Genomic DNA, 22,824 nt, shown 5'->3' with positions numbered 1-22,824 from the left:
CCAATTTTGTTTAATCTTTCAAAGAACCAACATTTGGCTTCATTGATCTTTTGTATGGTTCTCTTATTTTCGATGTTTATTTCTGCTCTAATTTTAGTGATTTCTGTCCTTCTGGTTGCTTTAGGTTTCTTTTGTTTCTCTTCCTCTAAGTCCTTGAGTTGTGCAGTAAGGTTCATTTGAGCTTTTTCTTGTTGTTTAATATGTGATTGAATGGCTATAAGTTTCCCTCTCAATACTGCTTTAGCAGTGTCCCAAATATTTTGATAGTTTGTGTCTTCATTTTCATTTGTTTCCAGGAACATTTGAATTTCCTGCTTTAGTGACTCTCTGACCCAGTGTTTCTTAAGGAGTATGTTGTTTAGTTTCCAAATTCTGTGACTTTTAATGATTTTCTGTTTGTTGTTAAATATAGTTTTACTCCACTGTGGTTTGAGAATATACTTGGGATGATTTTAATGTTTTTGAATTTATTGATGCTGTCTTTGTGGCCTAACATGTGGTCTATCCTTGAGTATGTGTTATGTGGATTTGAAAAGAAGGTGTGGACTTCCTGTTCCAGAGGCAGAGCTACGAGCAGCAGATCGCTTTCTCTCCTCTCCTCTCCTCTCCTCTCCTCTCCTCTCCTCTCCCGGATCAACAAGGAATACCAAAGGAGACCACCCGGACCAGAACAAGACAGAACTAGAATGACCACAGGAACCCAGTAAATCACCCGTGAGTACAAACACGCATGGCTGGTGACAGAGAGGAGAGAGGGGCCTAAGGAGAGACTAAGTGACTGCTAACAGTTCAACAATTTATCAGTTGAGACACCACCTCCAGTCTGCTCCACAACAAGGGGACAACTGAAGGGAGGAAAGGACTCCCCATAGACTCACCAAGTGCAACTCTGAGTCTCCATTGCTACTACCCTCAGAATCTGGAGCAGCAACAGGGAGGGACACAAGGGGACAGAGATCTAACCGGGAAACTCAGGAGAAGACTTATACCTCGGTGGCAGAGCTGAGGGGCTGTGAAAGTCTCTTTGCATAACCACTGGATTATCTCTGCCACACCCTGCTTTATCTCTTGGTCAGGAGTCAATAAGCTAAGAAGCCTATTGACAGTTTAAAAGCCCTCAGGCTCCCATAGCCTACAGGGAAGAAAAAAAAAAGAGGGTTTTAAACCACTGAGCTCCAACTCAGGGATTGAAAAAACTGTTAACTTCCACCACGGTAAACCCTTTAATTAAATTACTTAAACACAAGTCAATATAAGCAATAGTGATCAATAATTTGAAAAGTACTGATAAAGGGAACTCATAACATAATATATAAAATGGTTAAAACAACAAGAAAAAGTATTGGAGACTCGAACCAGGACAGGAGTCCAGCTAAAAGTCCTCCAGAGGGTGAAGCACAAAACAACGAGTTCAACATCCAAACATTAGCTAAGGAAATAATAACAAGAGTGAGTAAAGAATTTGAAAAAATTGTAATCAGAAAAGCAGGAACAACAAATGAGAATATGGAAGAAAATTCTAATTATCTCATGGTTATTAGAGAGCTGAAAGCTGAAATTGCTGAGCTAAGAAGGCAACTAGCTGAACAAGCTAAAACAGTATCAGAGCAGGGCAACAAAATAGATGAACTCCAGAAAACAGTAGAGGGCAGAGAGAATAGAATCTATGAGGCTGAAGACAGAATTAGCAAGATTGAGGATGAATTAGAGACAACTAAAAAAGAAGTAAGAGATCTCAAAAAGAGATTAAGAGATGTTGAAAACAACAACAGAGTCCTATGGGATGACTTCAAAAGAAACAATATACGCATTATTGGCTTACCAGAGGAAGAAAGAGAAGGAGAGGAAGAAAGCATTCTCCAGGCCATAATAGCTGAAAATTTCTCTAGTCTAGACAACACCAAAGACATAAAGATTCAAGAAGCCCAGAGGGTCCCAAACAGAATTAACCCAGACCTAAAGACACCAAGACATATCATACTTAGAATGGAAAGGAATAAGGATAAAGAAAGGATCCTGAAGGATGCAAGAGAAAAACAAAGAGTCACCTACAAAGGAAAACCCATAAGATTAGCAGCAGACTTCTCCATACAAACACTACAGGCCAAAAGAGAATGGCAAGATATCTATCGAGTGCTTAAATGAGAAAGGCTTTCAGCCAAGAATACTATATCATGCTAGACTGTCATTCAGACTAGATGGAAGCATCAAAACCTTCTCAGACAAGCAACAGTTGAAGGAAGCAACCATTACCAAGCCTGCCCTGAAAGAAGTTCTGAAAGGTCTCCTATAAACAACCAGACCCCCACAAATAGGACATATATCAAAACACTCTAAAACTCTTCAAGAATGGCGATAAAATATCTTCAATCTTTGATATCAATAAATGTCAATGGCCTGAATTCACCTATTAAAAGACACAGAGTAGAAAGATGGATCTGAAAACACAACCCAACAATATGCTATCTACAGGAAACTCACCGAACTCAACAAGACAAACACAGACTTAAAGTGAAAGGATAGAAAACTATCATACAATCCAATGGTCCACAAAAAAGGGCAGGAACAGCTATTCTCATATCTGACATGATAGACTTTAAAATATATAAGATTAAAAAAGATAGGAATGGACACTACTTAATGCTCAGAGGATCAGTCAATCAAGAGGACTTAACAATTATTAACATCTATGCACCCAATGAGAAGCCATCTAAATACATCAAACTTCTACTGAAAGAGCTACAGCAATATATTAACAGTAACACAATCATAGTAGGGGACTTCAACACCCCACTATCTCAACTTGACAGATCATCCAGGAAGAAAATCAGTAAAGACATAAGGGAGCTAAATGAAGAGATAGATAAACTAGAACTATTGTACATTTTCAGAGTCATTCATCCCAAGAAATTGGAATACACATTATACTCAAATCCACATGGATCATTCTCAAGGATAGACCATATGTTAGGCCACACGACAGCATCAGCCAATTCAAGAGCACTGAAATCGTCCCAAGCAGCTTCTCAGACCACAATGGAATTAAACCAACACTTAACAAAAGATTAGTAAGAGTGCCAAAATGTGGAAGCTCAACAGTACACTTCTTACCAACTTCTGGGTCAAAGAGGAAATCAAGGAAGAAATCAAAATGTTTCGAGAGTTCAATGAAAATGAAGACACAAACTATCAAAATATGTGGGACACAGCTAAAGCAGTCCTAAGAGGGAAGTTCATAGCTATACAAGCACACATTAGGAAACAAGAAAAGGCACAAATAAACAGCCGGATTGCACATCTTAAAGACCTAGAAGAAGAACAACAAAGGAATCCTAAAGCAACCAGAAGGACAGAAATCATTAAAGTTAGGGCAGAAATAAATAACATTGAGAATAGGAAAACCATACAAAAGATCAATGAAAGTAAATGTTGGTTCTTCGAAAGAGTGAACAAAATCGACAAACCTTTAGCCAGACTCACAAAACAAAAAAGGGAGAAGACCCAAATAAAGCGAATAGTAAATGAAAGAGGAGATATCACAACAGACATTGCAGAAATTCAACATATCATGCGAGGCTTCTATGAACAACTATATGCCACCAAGCTAGAGAACCTGGAAGAAATGAATGATTTCCTAGATACCTACCAACTTCCAAAACTAAGTAACGAGGAAGTGGATAACATGAACAGGCCCATCACAGCTAATGAAATTGAAACAGTTATCAAAAATCTTCCAAAAATAAAAGTCCTCGACCAGATAGTTTTACAAATGAATTCTACAAAACCTTCAAAGAAGAACTAATACCTCTACTTTTAAAAGTCTTTCAGAAGATTGAAGACACTGGAATACTCCCTGCCAGCTTCTATGAAGCCAACATCACCCTGATACCAAAAGCAGACAGTGACACAACCAAAAAAGAAAACTACAGACCAATATCTCTGATGAACATAGATGCGAAAATATTGAACAAAATTCTAGCCAACTGGATACAGCAGTATATCAAAAAGATTGTTCATCATGACCAACTGGGGTTTATCTCAGGCATGCAAGGTTGGTTTAATATACATAAGTCAATCAATGTGATCCACCACATCAACAAAAGCAAGACCAAAAACCACATGGTCATATCAATAGATGAAGAGAAAGCCTTTGACAAAATACAACATCCCTTTATGATCAAAGCACTACAAAAAATGGGAATAGATGGAGAATTCCTGAAGATACTGGAGTCTATATATAGCAAACCTACAGCCAACATCATACTCAATGGTGAAAAACTGGAAGCATTTCCCCTCCGATCAGGTACTAGACAGGGCTGCCCACTATCACCATTACTATTCAACATAGTGTTGGAAGTGCTTGCCATAGCAATCAGGCAGGAGCAAGGAATTAAAGGCATACAGATTGGAAGAGAAGAAGTCAAACTCTCCTTATTTGCAGATGACATGATAGTATACATGGAAAAACCTAAGGAATCCAGCAAGAAGCTTTTGGAAATCATCAGGCAATACAGTAATGTGTCAGGCTATAAAATTAACATTCAAAAGTCAGTGGCATTCCTCTATGCAAACACTAAGTTAGAAGAAATTGAAATACAGAAATCAGTTCCTTTTTCTATAGCAACAAAAACAATAAAATATCTAGGAGTAAACCTAACCAAAGAAGTGAAAGACTTGTATACTGAAAATTATGAGTCACTACTCAAAGAAATCGAAAAAGACACAAAGAAGAGGAAAGATATTCCATGTTCATGGGTTGGTAGAATTAACATCATCAAAATGAATATATTACCCAGAGCCACCTACAAATTTAATGCTATCCCCATCAAGATCCCATTTTTTAGGAGAATAGAACAAGTAGAATAGAAGCACATTTTTTAGGAGAATAGAACAAATGCTACAAATGTTTATCTGGAACCAGAAAAGACATAGAATTGCCAAAACAATCTTGAGAAAAAAGAACAGAACCGGAGGCATCACACTCCCAGATCTCAAACTGTATTATAGGGCCATTGTTATCAAAACTGCTTGGTACTGGAACATGAACAGACACACTGACCAGTGGAATAGAATTGAGAGCCCAGAAATGAGGCCCCATACCTATGGATATCTAATCTTTGACAAAGGGGCCCAGACTATTACATGGGGAAAGCAGAGTCTCTTCAACAAATGGTCTTGGAAACAATGGGTTGAAACATGCAGACGAATGAAACTGATCACTGTATTCCACCAAATACAAAAGTAAATTCCAAGTGGATCAAGGACTTGGATGTTAGACCAGAAACTATCAGATACTTAGAGGAAAATATTGGCAGAACTTTTTTCCGCATAAATTTTAAAGACATTTTCAATGAAACGAATCCAATTACAAGGAAGACTAAGGCAAGTATAAACCTATGGGACTACATCAAATTAAAAAGCTTCTTCACAGCAAAAGAAACCACTACCCAAACCAAGAGACCCCTCACAGAATGGGAGAAGATCTTTACATGCCATACATCAGATAAGAGTTTAATAACCAACATATATAAAGAGCTTGCCAGACTCAACAACAAGACAACAAATAAACCCATCCAAAAATGGGGGGAGGACTTGGACAGAATATTCACCACAGAAGAGACCCATAAGGCCGAGAAACACATGAAAAAATGCTCCAAGTCTCTGATTGTCAGAGAAATGCAAATTAAGACAACAATGAGATATCACTTCACTCCTGTGAGAATGTCATACATGAGAAAAGGTAACAGCAGCAAATGCTGGAGAGGGTGTGGGGTCAAAGGAACCCTCCTGCACTGCTGGTGGGAATGTAACTTGGTCCAACCTCTGTGGAGAACAGTCTGTAGAACTCTCAGAAGGCTAGAAATGGACCTACACTATGACCCTGCAATTCCCCTCCTGGGGATATATCCTAAGGAACCCAACACATCCATCCAAAAAGATCTTGTACACATATGTTCTTGGCAGCACAATTTGTAATAGCCAAAACCTGGAAGCAACCCAGGTGTCCAACAACAGATGAGTGGCTGAGCAAGTTGTGGTATATATACACAATGGAATACTACTCAGCTGTAAAAAATGGTGACTTCACCGTTTTCAGCCGATCTTGGATGGATCTTGAAAAAATCATGTTGAGTGAAATAAGTCAGAAACAGAAGGATGAATACGGGATGATCTCACTCTCATCCCGAAGTTGAAAAACAAGATTAGAAAAGAAAACACAAGTCGAACCTGAAATGAAATTGGAGTATTACACCAAAGTAAAAGACTCTGGGGTCGGTGGGTGGGTGGGGAGAATACAGGTCCATGAAAGATGATGAATGACATAGTGGGGGTTGTATTGTTAAATGGGAATCTGGGGAATGTTATGCATGTACAAACTATTGTATTTACTGTTGAATGTAAAACATTAATTCCCAATAAAGAAATAAATTATTTAAAAAAAAAAGAAAAGAAGGTGTATTCCAGTTTTTTGGGGTGAAGGAGTCTGAAAATGTCCAAGAGGTCTATTCTGTCAATAACTTCATTTAATTCTCTTGTATCTTTGTTGATCTCTGCTTTGTTGATCTGTCTAAGTGTGTGAGTGGTGTATTAAATTCTCCCACTATTATTGTATTACTATTGATGCATTTTTGAAATCCTTTCAATAGGTGCTTGATGTATTTTAGATGGTCCCTCACTGGGTGCATAGATGTTAATAATTGTTAAGTCTTCTTGGCTATCATTATGTAATGTCCTTGCCTATCTTTTTTTACTTTATTTAATTTAAAGTCTATTGTGTCTGAGATGAGAATGGCCGTTCCTGCCATTTTTTGTGGTCCGTTAGCCTGTATGATAGTTTTCCATCCTTTCACTTTAAGTCTATGTTTATCGTGTGTCAGATGGGATTCTTGCAAGCAGCATATGGTTGTGTTATGTTTTCTGATCTATCCCCCCACTCTGTGCCTTTTGATGGGTGAGTTTAAGCCATTGACATTTATTGATATTATGGATTTAATGTATTGTAGTGCCATTGTTCAAAAAAAATTTTGTTTGCTCTGATATATTGCAAGTATTATAGTGATGGTCTTGTTTATAAGAGGTCTTTTAAAACCTCTTTCAGGGCAGGTTTGGTGATGGTTGCCTCCTTTAACTGTTTTTTGTCAAAGAAGGTTTTGATCCCTCCATCTAGTTTGAATTAAAGTCTAGCAGGATATATTATCCCTGGTTGAAACCCTTTTTCATCAGGGATCAAAAGATATCTTGCCATTCTCTTCTGGCTTTTAGAGTTTGAGTGGAGAAGTCTGCAGATAATCTTATGGGTTTTCCCTTGTATGTGACTTTTTGTTTCTCTCTTTCAGTCTTTCGTATCCTTTATTTATGCTTATTTCTTCTCATTGTAACTATATTGTGTCTTGGTGTCTTCAAATCTGGGTTGATTCTGTTTGGAACTCTCTGGGCCTCTTGAATCTTGATGTCCTTTCTGTTATTCATGTCTGGGAAGTTTTCTTCTATAGTTTCCACTAGAATGTTTCCTTCCCTTTCTTTCTTCCTCTGGCAGGCCAATTATACGAATGTTACTTCTTTTGAGATCATCCCATATGACTCTGTTTTTGGTTTCAGTGTCTCTCAATCTCTTTTTGAGCTCTTTCACCTCTTAGTTTTCTCTAACTCATCCTCTGTCTGACTAATTCTGTTTTCTGCTTCTGTTAGTCTGCTTTCCCTTCCCTCAGCTTCTTTCCTCAGTTCAGCTATTTCAGCTTTCAGTTCCCTAATTGCCTCAAGATAATCAGTATTTTCCTTGGGGGTCTCAACTGTTGTTTCCCTTATACTGCCATTCATTTACTCCAATGTAGTTTTCATTTCTCTGATTAATAATTTTATTATTGCCTGCATACTTTCTTATCTATTGTTAATTCTGGCTGATTTGTAATTTCTTCTGGGCTCTTGTCTTCATTCATTGGAGTAGCAGTTTCATATTTTTTTTGATCTACCCATTTTTTTATTTATGTGTTTCTTATTTTTATGTTCTCCTGTTCCTCAGTTGTTGTGTTTGAGTACAAGAAACACTGTACTAAATACCTTTATGACAAATGCAACCATGAACCTCAGGTATTACAATAGCAACTGAAGAAGGACTGAAGCAGTTTACTCACTACCAGTTAGTCAATGTCTCCAGTCCATGAAAAAATAGCAACCATGTCCAATTGAAGACGATAAACGAAAGAAGGGATACAAGAATAGAGAATTATGCAAAAAATATATCCACTGTATATTCTAGGTATAGCAAGAGGTTAAAGGGAAGTAGTGCAGAGATTCACACATAGAGAGTGTACTCTGAGTCAGATTTCTTTCCCAAAATAATTCACAAATGAATATCAGTGAATTCAGAAAGCTGAAAGAGGAAGGGAGAAAGGATGACAAGAATAAGAAAAAGGAGAAAAAAGAAAGAGATAAAAAAGAAAAAGATAAGTAAAGAACAGTAAGAAAAGAGCAAAATATATACCTGAAAGCAGAAGTACATGAGTTTGCAGTGAGTACCCCCCAACACTTCTTCTCCACTATTCCAACCTTTGGGTCCATGATTGCTCAACAATTTGTTTGGCTTTGTATGTTAACTCTCTTTTCAGCCATCAGTTTCCAGATGCCATCAGGATGCTGGCCAGGCTTCCCTGGACTGAAGACCCCACCAATGTGTCCTGGAGCTCCGCTTCCCCAGAGACCCACCCTACGAGGGAAAGAGAGAGGCAGACTGGGAGTATGGAACAACCAGTCAATGCCCATGTTCAGCAGGGAAGCAATTACAGAAGCCAGACCTTCTACCTTCTGCAACCCACAGTGACCCTGGGTCCATGCTCCCAGAGGGATAGAGAATGGGAAAGCTATCAGGGGAGGGGGTGGGATATGGATATTGGGTGGTGGGAATTGTGTGGAATTGTACCCCTCCTACCCTATGGTTTTGTTAATTAATCCTTTCTTTAAAAAAAATAAAAAAAAGATAAGAAAAAGAACAGTAAGAAAGAGCAGCGAAAGGAAAGAATTATTTATTTAATTATTATTATTTAATTAGCTATGTGGGGGGAGGAGACAATGGATAGGGGTGGTAGGAAAAGTGAAACAAGTTATTTTAGCAGTGAATAAGACACCCAGTCCCCTAGCAACGGAAAATACACTAACACTTAATTCTGGTCAACCTGAAGGTGAGGGGGAAAGGGGTAAGTGTTTATCTTGTACTGATAATAAAATAGAACAGAGTAAAAAACCTGTCCTGTCTTCAGCTTGGATGGCTCTAGATTGCTTCAGACCCCCTGAGCAGAGGCAGCTGATTGGCTACTTCGAAAGAAAAAAGGCCACAGTTTTCAGAAGGGAATAGAATTAGAATGAATGACACCCCCTGGTGGGACAGGAATCTTGGTAAGAAAGATGCTCAGCAGGGGAGCCTGCTAGGAGCTGATCTCTGGTCCCCAGGGACTGGTTATGGGGGGGTGCGGGGGGAGGCGGTGTGCTTTGGGAATAATGATTTAAAGGAAAAATTTTCCCTTTCTTTTTATTCTATTTTCTAACCCAGATTGAGTTATAGTCACCTCCTTGGTGTTACCGCTTGGACCCCTTATTGACTGGCCTACTAAAGGCAAAAAATCCTACCGTTTCCAGTAGATGTGGTCGGAGCTCAAGCCACTAGCAGATTCTCATTCCACCATCTTCCGGAATGCCCCCTTTCTCCTCTTTCTATCCCAAGGATTTATAGTTGTCTATTCTGGCTTTACATATTTTCATTTATCTTTCTTTTGTATTTGGTTTCTATTTTTTTCTTTAACTATCAGTGTTGTTTGGCTAACTGGTATTGGTTGAACTGCATCAACCCTTTTTTCAGTTACTATTGTTGTAATTTCTGAGGTTGGTGACTGCATTGTCATAAAGGTCTTTAGTATAGAGTGGTTAGTACTCAAAATAATAAGTTAAGAATTACAAAATAGAAATATAAAAGCCACATCAATAAAATAATTGTTAAAGAAAGAGCAAATAAAACTGCTACCACAATGAATCAGAACAGGAGCCCAGAAGAAAGTCCAAATTATTCAGAAGTAAGCATATATAAGAAAATTATGCAAGCAATAATAAACCCAATAATAACAGAAATGAAGACAACTATGGAGGAAAGGGCTATCAGATTTAGTGGAGCAACAAATGACACAAAAAGAAACAAAAGAAAGTTTAAGATACCTCCAGGTAATTAGATAACTGAAAGCTGAAATGGCTGAGCTAAATGACCAATTAGCAGAACAAGCTAATACTATAACTGAACTGAAGAAAGAAGCTGAGGGAAGGGAAAGCAGGCTAACAGAAGCAGAAAACAGAACTAAGCCAGACAGAGGATGAGCTCAAGAAAACTAAGAAAGAAGTAAAAGAGCTCAAAAAGAGATTTAGAGACACTGAAAATAATAACAGAGACATATGAGATGATCTCAAAAGAGGTAACATTCATATAATTGGCCTGCCAGAGAAAGAAAGAGAGGAAGGGGAAGTAGTAAACATTCTAGAGGAAAATACAAAAGGAAACTTCCCAGACCTAAATGACAAAAAGGACATCAAGATTCAAGAGGCCCAGAGAGTACCAAACAGAATCAACCCAGACCTGAAGACACCAAGAAATATCATAGTTTCAATGAAAAGAACTAAGGATAAAGAAAGTATCCCAAAGGCTGCAAGAGAAAAATAAAATATCACATACAGGGGAAAACCCATAAGACTATCAGCAGACCTCCACTCAAACACTAAAAACTAGAAGAGAATGGCAAGATATCTATCAAGCCATGAATGAAAAAAGGTTTCAACCAAAGATAATATAACCTGCTAGACTTTCATTCAAACTAGATAGAGGGATCAAAACCTTTTCAGACATGCAACAGTTAAAGGAGGCAACCATCACCAAGCCTGCCCTGAAAGAGGCACTAAAAACCTCTTATAAACAAGAATATCACTATATTACTTGCCATATATCAGAGCAACTAAAAAGTGTTGAATAATGGCACTATAAAACATACAATCCATAATATCAATAAACGTCAATAGCTTAAATTAACTCACTAAAAGTCACAGAGTGCTGTTGTGAGCCAATGGCCTACAAAAAAATGGCAGGAACAGCTGTTCTCATATCTGACACAATAGACTTTAAAATAAATAAAATTTAAAAAGACAAAATGTGGAAGTTCAACAGTATATTCCTTAACAACTACTGGGTCAAAGAGGAAATCAAGGAAGAAATCAAAATGTTTTGAGAAATCAATGAAAATGAAGACACAAGTTATGAAAAATTTGGGACACAGCTAAGGCAGTACTGAGAGGGAATTTCATAGCCATACAAGAACACAATAGGAAACAAGAAAAAGCACAAATAAACAGCTTAATTGCATACCTTAATGACCTAGAAGAAGAACAAAGGAACCCTAAAGCAACCAGAAGGACAGAAATAACTAAAGTTAGGGTAGAAATAAATAACACTGAAAATAAGAAAACCATACAAAAGATCAACAGAAGTAAATGTTGGTTCTTCGAAAGAGTGAACAAAATTGACAAACCTTTAGCCAGACTCAAAAAAAAAGTATAAGTACAAAACAAAAAAAGTATAAGACCCAAATAAATCAGATCATAAAACAAAGAGGAGATATCACAACAGACACCACAGAAATTCAACATGCGAGACTTTTATGAACAAATCTATGAAACCAAGCTAGAGAAATGGAAGAAATGGACAATTTCCTAGATAGCTATAGATTTCCAAAATTAAATAAAAATGAACTAAATAATATGAACAGGTCAATCACAGATAATAAAATTGAAACAGTTACCTTCCCAAGAATAAAAGTCCTGGACCGGATGATTATACAAGGGAATTCTACAAAACTTTCAAAGAAAAACTAATACCTCTACTTTTAAAAGTCTTCCAGAAGATTGAAGACACTGGAATACTCCCTTCCAGTCTATGAAGCCAACATCAATTTTATATCAAAAGTAGACAGGGACACAACCAAAAAAGAAAACTACAGACCAATATCTGCTCATCTATGTTCATAGATGGTAAAACACTGAACAAAATTCTAGCCAACCGGATGCAGCAATATATTAAAAAGATTGTCATGACCAAGTGGGGTTTATCCCAGGTCTGCAAAGTTGGTTTAATATACGCAAATCAATCACTATGATCAATAAAAGCAAGACCAAAAACCACATGGTCATATCAATAGATGCAGAGAAAGCCTTTGACAAAATAAAACATCCCTTTATGGTCAAAAGACTACAAAAAATGGGAATAGACGGAAAATTCCTAAAGATAGTGGAGTCTATATATAGCAAACCTACAGCCAATATCATACTCAATGGTAAAAAACTGGAAGCATTTCCTCTCATATCAGATACTAGGCAGGACTGCCCACTATCACCATTACTATTCAACATAGTGTTGGAAGTGCTTGCCATAGCAATCAGGCAGGAACAAGGAATGAAAGGGATACTGAATTGAAGAGAAGTCAAACTCTCCCTATTTACATGATAATATACATAGAAGAACCTAGGATTCCATTAAGAAGCTTGTGGAAAACATCAATTAATGCAGTAAAGTGTCAGACTACAAAATTAATGTTCAAAAGTCAGTGGCATTCCTCTATGCAGACACTAACTTTGAACATGAAATCCAGAAACCAATTCATTTTACTATAGCAACAAAAACAATAAAAAAAATCTAAGAATCAACTTAACCAAAGCAGTGAAAGACTTGAAAATTATGAGTCACTACTCAAGGAAATTTAAAAATACACAAAGAAGAGGTAAGATATTCCATGTTCATGGGTTAGAGGAATTAACATCATCAAAATGAATATACTGCCCAGAGCGATCTACAAATTTAATGCTATTCCCATCAAGATCCCAACCACATTTTTTAGGAAAATAGAACAAATGGAACCAGAATTGGTTCCTAGAATTGCCAAAACAATCTTGAGAAGAAAGAACAGAACTGGAGGCATTACACTCCCAGATCTCAAATTGTATTATAGGGCCATTGTCATCAAAACTGCTTGGTACTGGAACATGAACAGACACACTGACCAGTAGAATCGAATTGAGAGCCCAGAACTAAACCCCCACACCTATGGACATCTAATATTTGACAAAGTTGCCCAGACTATTAAATGGAGAATTCAGTGTCTCTTCAACAAATGGTGTTGGAACAAATGGGTTGAAACATGCAGACGAATGAAACTGAACAACTATATTTCACCAAATACAAAAGTGAATTCCAAGTGGGTCAAGGACTTGGATGTTAGACCACAAAATGTCAGATACTTAGTGGAAATATAGGCAGAACTCTTTTCGGCATAAACTTTAAAGATATCTTCAATGAAACAAATCCAATTACAAAGAAGACTAAGGCACTAAGACTTATGGGACTATATCTAATTAAAAAGCTTCTGCACAGCAAAAGAAACCACTACCCAAACCAAGAGACCCCTCACAGAATGGGGAATATCTTTACCTGCCATACACCAGACAAGAGGTTATATTTATAACCAAAATATATAAAGAGCTTGTCAAACTCAACAACAAGAAAACAATCCCATACATAAATGGCAGGAGATGTACAGAATATCTATCACAGAAGAGATCCAAAAGGCCAAGAAACACATGAAAAAAATGCTCCAAGTCTCTGATTGTCAGAGAAATGCAAATAAAGACAACAATGAGACAACAACATTCTCACAGTTCACTCCTGTGAGAATGTCATACATCAGAAAAGGTAACAACAGCAAATGCTGGAGAGGGAGTGGGGTCAAAGGAACCCTCCTGCACTGCTGCTAGGAATGTCAAATGGTCCAACCTCTGTGGAGAACAGTCTGGGGAACTCTCAGAAGGCTAGAAATGGACCTACCCTGTGATTCTGCAATTCCTCTCCTGGGAATACAGAGGCAATAGAGGAGATATCACATCTGACACCACAGAAATACAGAAAAATCATATGAAACTTCTATGAAGAACTGTATGCCACCAAGCTAGACAATCTGGAAGAAATGAAAGAATTACTAGAAACATATGCCCTTCCAAAACTGAACCAAGAAGAACTACAAAACCTAAATACACTAATCACAGACAAAAAAACCAAAATATTTATTAAGAATCTTCCCAACAACAAAAGTACTGGTGTAGATGGCTTCATAAATGAATTCTACAGAACCTTCAGGAAACAGATAATACTTATACTTCTTTTTTTATTTTTAAAAAGGAAACATTGACAAAACCATAGGATAAGAGGGGTACAAATTTGCACAATTCCCACCACCAGAACTTTGTATCCCATCCCTACCCCTTATAACTTTCCTATTCTTTAACCCTCTGGAAGTGTGGACCAAGATCATTGTGAGATGCAGAAAGTTGAAGGTCTGTCTTCTGTAATTGCTTCCCATGGGTATTGACAGGTTGATCCATACTCCCAGCCTGTCTCTTTCTTTCTGCATTGGGGAAAGACTCTGGGGAAGCAGAGCTCCAAGACACATTGGTGGGGTTGTGAGTCCAGGGAAGTCTGGCCAACACCATGCTAGCATCTGGAATCTGGCGGTCGATAAGAGAGTTAACATACAAAGCCAAACAAATTGTTGACCAGTCAAGGACCTAAGGGATGGAATAGTGCAGATGAAGAGTTGTGGGTATCCTGCATTTTGTAGATAGCAAGTAGGCATATTTCAGTTAAATTCCAAAGAGTCTATGGTTATACTAGTTTTTCTTTTCTTTTTTTTTTTTTTTCCTATTTCCTTAGCCCCTGAGCCTGACTTCTGATATGCCAGTGAATCCAAGTTATTGTATGGGAAGATGATGCCATGGCTGGAAAAAGGACCAGAAAGCTGGATCAGGGAAGAATGTAGCTCCTTAATATGGGAAAGGAGTATAAATATTGTTGACTCTAAACCCCATCAATTTGATGTGATCTGGGGCCCATATTCAGCTTAGGAGCCTATGTGATCTCTGAATCCATCAGATCTGAGATCACATTCTGTGGTCATGAGTAGGAACATTCCATCCTGCCCCAGTATCAACCCATCTTCCTCAGGTGTAGCATAGAGTATGTTGTCTATCATCTCTTCAGAGGATGGGACATTCTCTACCATTGTTGATCCAAGTTGAGGGCAAGGTCCTGCGGGGGTCCACAAAGGCATCTATTTTGCTTTTCCTGATAGAAATGACCTCTGTAACAATGGAGAGAGGGATTTATTCGAGTTCTAGGCCCATCAAGTCTGTTTGGGAATCTCAGGACTCCCCGATTAGGGCCCCACCTGGTGGAATGGCCTGATAGTGACTAAAGAGTCATTGTTAAAGTATGCCAGTCTTTTTCCCTTATTCCCTTATAATGATGGTACTCATTGCATTGATTAGGTTGGATTCGGCAGATGCAATATCATTTGGTATGACTTGAGAGAAGCATGGGTGGAGGGTGAGGGTGGATGTTCAGCTTCATGGGGTGGGGGGGTGAGGTGGGATGGGATGGGACACTGTCTTTTGGTGGTGGGAATGGTGTTTATGTATGTACACTCCTATTAATTTGTAGTCATATAAATCACTATTTAAGTAATATGAGAAGGGAAAAGCTGATTGAGTGTCTCAAACTTTTTAAAGCACAGACTTGAGTCTTTTTAATACACAGGCTGAGTCTTTGATATGTTGACTCTTTCAAAAGCCTAGACTAGGGAGAACAGAAGCAACTGGTGGCATAGCTATATGCAAATAATGTCAAAGGACATAAAATATAGTGATGGTGTGTATGATACAGGAAATCCTAACAAAGGGCTTTTTCAAAGTTAACCCAATTGCCAAACAATGTGATTATTGAAATAACTATCTATGTTCTTACTAAACCCTAAGAAAATAGGAATCTCCTGCTACCACTATAGAGCCTATATTTCTCCCAATCCTGGAGCCTCTGTGGTGGAGGCTCACTTCTCTGAATAGCTATACTTCTAAAGCTCTTCCATAAGATCAAAGAAACAGGTACACTCCCTTCCACCTTCTATGAAATTAACATCACCCTGATACCAAAACCAGATAGGGACACAACAAAAAAGGAAAACGACAGACCAATATCTCTGATGAACATAGATGCCAAAATATTAAAAATCCTGGCCAACTGGGTACAGCAGTATATCAAACAGATTATTCATCATGACCAAGTGGGATTTATCCCAGGAATGCAAGTCTGGTTAAACATACATAAGTTAATCAATGTCATTCACCACAACAATAAAAGCAAAGCCAAAAACCACATGATTATCTCAATATGCAGAGAAAGCCTATGACAAAACCCAACACCCATTCATGCACAAAACACTACAAAAAATCAGAATAGATGGGAAATTCCTCAAGATAGTGGAGTCCATATATAGCAAACCCACATGAAAAATTGCTTCCGGTCACTGATTGTCAGAGAAATGCAAACAAAGACAATATTGAGATACCACCTTACAACTGTGAGAATGTCATACATCAAAAAGGACAGCAGCAATAAAGGCTGAAGAGGTTGTGGGGACATAGGATCCTTTCTGCACTGCTAGTGGCAATGTCAATTGGCCCAGCCTTTGTGGAGAGCAGTCTGGAGAACTCTCACAAGGCTAGTCATGGACCTTCTATATGATCCAGTAATTCTTCTCCTTTGGGTATACCTCAAGGACTCCATAACACCCAAACAAAAGGATATGTGTACACCCATGTTCATAGCAGCACAATTCATAATAGCTAAAACCTGGAAGCAACCCGGGTGCCCAACAACAGATGAGTGGCTGAGAAAGCTGTGGTATATATACGCAATGGAATACTACACAGCTATTAAGAACAATGAACCCACCTTCTCTGACCCATCTTGGACAGAGCTAGAAGGAATTATGTTAAGTGAGCTAAGTCAGAAAGATAAAGATGAGTATGGGATGATCCCACTCATAAACAGAAGTTGTGAAAGAAGAACAGAATGGGAAACTAAAAGCAAGATTTGGCTGAATCTGGAGTAGGGCACCAAAGTAAAAACCCTGGGTTGAGGGTGAGTGTTTATGTTTGGCTTCCAGGGGCGGTAGAGGGCAGGGGGGTGGGAATGGACACAGTCTTTTTGTAGTGGGGATGGTATTCATACACACCCTTATTATTTTTTAGTCATGAGTCATTATTTAATTAGTATGAGGGGAAAGTTGATTGTATGTTTCAAACTTTTTAAAGCACAGATTGAATCTTTTAGATATATAGGCTGAATCTTTGACATGTTAACTCTTTTAACAGTCTAGTCTAGGTAGAACAGTTGCAACCGGTGGCACAGCTATATACAAATAATGTCAAAGGACATAAATTATGGTGATGTTGTGTATGATACAGCAAATCCTAATAAAGGGATTTTTCAAAGTTAAACCAATTGCCAAATAATGTGATTATAGCAATAACTATCTATTGTCTTCTTAACCCTAAGTCATCAGGAAACCCCACTTCCTCTATGGAGCCTATTATTTCCCCCAGTCTTGGAACCTCTAGAGTGGGGCTCACTTTCCTGCATGCTTCTCTCAATTCATACCAAATGATGTTGCATTCATTGATCCCAACCTAATCAATGCAATGAGTACCACCTCAACATGCTTCACTTCAGACTGTGTCCAGAGACATCAGGCATGAAATGTCAACCCTTCAGCCTCATTACTCAAGTGAGACTTTTCCTTTCATAGTATTCTCTAACTCCATTACAGGAGTTTCACTTTCTAACAAAGTCTCATGAGATAGAGAATATGTTCACATGTATCCATAAATTAAGGCAAAATATATACCTGTAAGCAAAAGTACACAATAGTGTGCAGTGAGTCAGTATAAAGTTCCTAATGAAAGAGTATCTAATTACACTTAGATACCCTCCTCACCTACTTCCTATTATAGTTCTCTCACTCACTCCAAAGCTAACCTTATCAAATCAAGGACTGCAAAAGCAAGAGACTGGCATACTTTAATGATGACTTTTTAGTCACTATCAGGCCACCCCATCAGCTGGGGCCCTAGTTGGAAAGTCCTGAGATTCCCAAACAGACATGATAGGCCTAGACCTCGAATAAATCCCTTTATTGTTACCGGTCATCTCTATCAGGAACAACAGAATAGACCCCTTTGTGTGTCCCTCACTGGACCTTGCCTTCAACTTGGATCAAAAATTATAGAGAATGTTCCATTTTCTGAAAGGGAGAATGGACAACATACTCTATGCTACACCTGAGGTAGATGGGTTGATATTGGGGCAGGATGGAATATTCCTACTCATGACCTCAGAATGTGAGCTCAGATCTACAGAGATGCAAAGGCCACATAGGCTCCTAAACTGAATATGGACCCCAGACCACATCAAATTTATGGGGTTTACAGTCAACAATATTTATACCCTTTTCCCATTTTAGGGAGCTACTCTCTTCCCTGATCCTGATTTCTGTCCCTTTTCTAGCCATGACATCATCTCCCCAGACAATAACTAGGATCCACCTGCATATCAGATTTTAGGCTCAGGGAAAAACAAACAAACAAAGAAAAACCCACTAGTATAGCCACAGACTCTTTGAAATATAATTAAAATGTGACTAATAACTATCTACAAAATGGAGCAACCCCCCCCCCAACTCTTCATCTGCACTATTCCAGCCTATAGGTTTATGATTGTTCAACAATTTGTTTGGCTTTGTATGTTAACTCTCTTTTCAGCCACCAGGTTCCAGATACTAACATGATGCCGACCAGACTTTCCTGGACAGACAACCCCACCAATATGTCCTGGAACTCCACTTCCCCAGAGCCCCACCCTACTAGGGAAAGAGAGAGGTTGGTTGGGAGTATGGATCGACCAGTCAATGCCCATGTTCAATGGGGAAGCAATTACAGAAGCCAGACCTTCCACCTTCTGCAACCCACAAGACCCTGGGTCCATACTCCCAGAGGGATAGAGAATGGGAAATCTATCAGGGGAGGGGATCATATATCTGGTGGTGGGAATTATGTGGAGTTTTACCCCTCTTATCCTATGGTTTTGTCAATGTTTCCCTTTTATAAATAAATTTAAAAAAGAGTACAGTAGGTCCATAAAGTCTGAGTATAGTTATCAAAAGTTTAGTCACTTAAGATAAACAATTATCAGCTCTGGTAAAGGTTTCCCATGGCTGTAGAAGAGTCTAAAAGTTTACCTGCTACCAGTGTCACATGTGTTAAGTTCCCGGTAGAAGTAGCCAAGTATACCTGGCGCACCTCTGTTGAGATGCTTCTGACCAGGAAAAGAATCAGCAGCCAAAAAAGAAAGCAACCTGCTCAAAGTCCCTTGCTTTATTCCTCCCCTTCTGTGTTTCCCTTCTCAGGCTGAAGTCATTCATATGCTGATAGTCTCAAACTCTTGTTGAAGGTCACAAAAAAAAAATCACAGGAACAACTGAATAGAAAAAGGTGTAGTGGGTTAGGAGATAGTTTTATTCAGTCAAGCATATACTTTATCATGCTTAAAAATTAAAGTTTAATCCCCTATCTCTACATGGGAGCACCATGTGAAAGGGAAGTTTCCGATGAAGTGGAGTAGGATGGTGATGTTTCTCTTCTCTATTTCTCTTTCTTTCTCTCTCTCTCTGGCTTTCTCTCTTTCATTTGTAATAATGAGGGGGAGTAAAAATGGTAGAATCATGCAAACTAAAACCCCAACCAAAATGTGGTAAGAGAAAGAAAGATGAAAGAAGAAAGGAAGAAAGAAAGAGAGAGAGAGAGAGAGAGAAGGAAGGAAGAAAAAAGGAAGGAAGAAAGAGAAAGGAGAGGCATGTATTGGTATAAAGGCAGTTATAAGTTAGAAAATTTGTTAGGATTTGTTAGGACAGCTAGGCTGTAGAGGAAGCTTCAAAATAGTAAGTAGTATTTGGTCGTGTACTGGGTAGAGTTAGGGTGATGTAATAGTTTATACATATTTAGCATTCTGAAAAATTATACTTTTTTGAGAGGAAAGATGGGCATGCTCAGTAGAGCATTATTCAATGATGGCATAGTGCATGTGAAACTGCAGCAAAAATGTGCTTCACCTCTACTTGGTACTGAATAAAGTTCTCAAGAGTAATAACTTACCCTTTAAATACCCTTTCCTTAAAAGTTAGCTTGTTTAGGGAGTTGGGCTGTAGTGCAGCGGGTTAAGCGCAGGTGGCGCAAAGCACAAGGACCGGCATAAGGATCCCGGTTCGAACCCCGGCTCCCCACCTGCAGGGGAGTCGCTTCACAGGCGGTGAAGCAGGTCTGCAGGTGTCTATCTTTCTCTCCTCCTCTCTGTCTTCCCCTCCTCTCTCCATTTCTCTTTGTCCTATCCAACAACAAAGACAACAACAATAATAACTACAACAATAAAACAACAAGGGCAACAAAAGGGAATAAAAAAAAAAAAGTTAGCTTGTTTTGCCTAAGTAGGATCTGTGCTTCAGAAGAGAAACTGGTCCTAGATATCTTCTTTGGAATCTATCAGTTTTTCTTTGGTGATTGATTTTGAATATTCTATTTATTACATACTTAGAATTGACTTTTAATTGCCTGGGCATGTTATGGCGTATTCAATAGAGTAAGACAGATTTAATTTTAAGCAAATTGGAATCCCACAACTTGAACTGACATTTCAAACATAGGGTGAATGAAATGCTTCTTTAAACTCTAAAGGCTTTTCTCTACCATCAGTTCAAATAATAGCTATTTTGCTTAATTATATTCATAAGTAGAGATGAACTTTAATATTATCAAGTATTTTATAAACCTTTCAGAAAGAATTTAATTTTATTGTTTACTTAAATGAGTAATTTGTCCTTCAAAGAAAGAGATACAGGTTACTTAGGAAAACGTCGACCATTTTATAATGCAGCCTACTGCTTAGCTTTAACAGTCATGCAAAACCGTATGTAGTAGGGTAAATTGAGTGAAGCCCAGTGTTATTAACCTGCCTTATGAAGATCTAATGATATACCCACTTTTTTTTTTGCTGAAATCATTTTTGTTACCAAGAAAGAACACAATTGAGAGATGTAGCTACTCAATTTCTGCCTGACATCAGATGTGAATCTTTTCTAATAGATACATAGCAGCAAACATTTACATAGAATCCTACATTTCTTTAACAACTAGAATAATACTTATTTTATTTTCTCTAAGGTCATGCGATTTGGGATTTAAATGTTTAACCCATGCTATTTCATTTCTAAGCTATGAGTAAATAATAGAGCAAAAGTCCCTTCTTGTCTAAAGATTGAATGTTTCTAATCTCATTACACAGGTAAATCTCAAGTAGTTTATTGAATTTCTTCCTAGAATTAGAAGACTGAAGATATATGTGTTTTTCTCTTTCTCATCCTCTTGCTTTTCTTATCTTTGGAAAAAATCTTTGGAAAAAAAATAAACTAGAAACCATCTTACATTCCTGAAAGTGGACAATTTTAAAGTCATATCTATTTATTTCAGATGTTAACAGGCATAATATGAACATAAATAACAAGGTTGAAAATAAATTTAGAGATTTGTCTAGATAAGTCCAGGTGTGCTTTCAAATTCAAAATAACCCAGTATATTCAATTTAAGAATCACTTTCTTTGTTTGCTGTGGTATAGATTAGAGACTGCCTTCCCTGAGGTTTTTCTTTTTTCCTCTTTGAGTATGCAAATAACATTTTCCTGTTCATACAAAGAATGAAACAAACTCGATTAGATATGTTCTCCATCTGGGAACAAGAAATTAGCTTTGAAAATGATTTAAATCTCTGGCCAGGGGAGGGACTTTCACCACACTGAGCTCAATAGATCAATTTGACAAAAGTCTCTGCCAGCTTTCTAATACATAGTTTTGTCTTTTAAAAGGATGAATCTGAAGCTGCTTTAAATTTTATTAATATAATTCTTACATCAAAACAAATTTGGAGTTCTGTCAGTTTGACGAAGTTGGCCTAGCAAACCTTTGCAGTAGGCATAAATCGCTAGCTTCAAAGAGGAAGAAATACAAGCTTTTGTATATTGAGAGAATGTTTTCAGGGCTAACAATTCTTATAATATTTTATACTATAAATCACAATAGACAATGCAAGCTGTAAACTATGAAAACTTGTTTTACATAGTCAGAGGTCATTTTGTCATCAAATACAGCAATGAATTAATTCTGACATGCTTATAATGATTGTATCTAATATACATAATAATTGTGCTAAAAGATAAGTAGTCAAAGATGGCAAGATGTTCACAAAACAACTTTGTTTTGAATATTTATATGCAAATAGATGACATTTTAGGATTTTTCTCTCTTTATATAATCATAATTGACATTTGTGATAACATTTTCTTGTAGTACTAATATCACAAAGGGATAAATTTATCACATATTTACATATAGATATTTGCATATACTTTATACTCTTTAAGTGCTTTTGTTTGTTTTGTTTTAACTTGGGACCATTTTCTTATTTTTTTTTAATTTAAGAAAGGATTAATTAACAAAACCATAGAGTAGGAGGGGTACAACTCCACACAATTCCCACCACCCAATCTCCATATCCCACTCCCTCCCCTGATAGTTTTCCCACACTCTATCCCTCTGGGAGCATGGACCCAGGGTCATTGTGGATTGTAGAAGGTGGAAGGTCTGGCTTCTGTAATTGCTTCCCCACTGAATTCTTATTTCTTTATTGGGAGTTAATGGTTTATAGTCAACAGCAAAATAAAATAGTTTGTAACATTTTTCATTTTTCCATATACCCCCACTAACCCCAACCCACTCTTGGAATATAATGGAGGACCTTTTTTTTTTTTCTTTTTC

This window comes from Erinaceus europaeus, chromosome 4 (assembly GCF_950295315.1).
Source record: "Erinaceus europaeus chromosome 4, mEriEur2.1, whole genome shotgun sequence".
NCBI classification, from domain to species: domain Eukaryota; kingdom Metazoa; phylum Chordata; class Mammalia; order Eulipotyphla; family Erinaceidae; genus Erinaceus; species Erinaceus europaeus.
Note: the sequence above shows the minus strand (reverse complement) of the source record.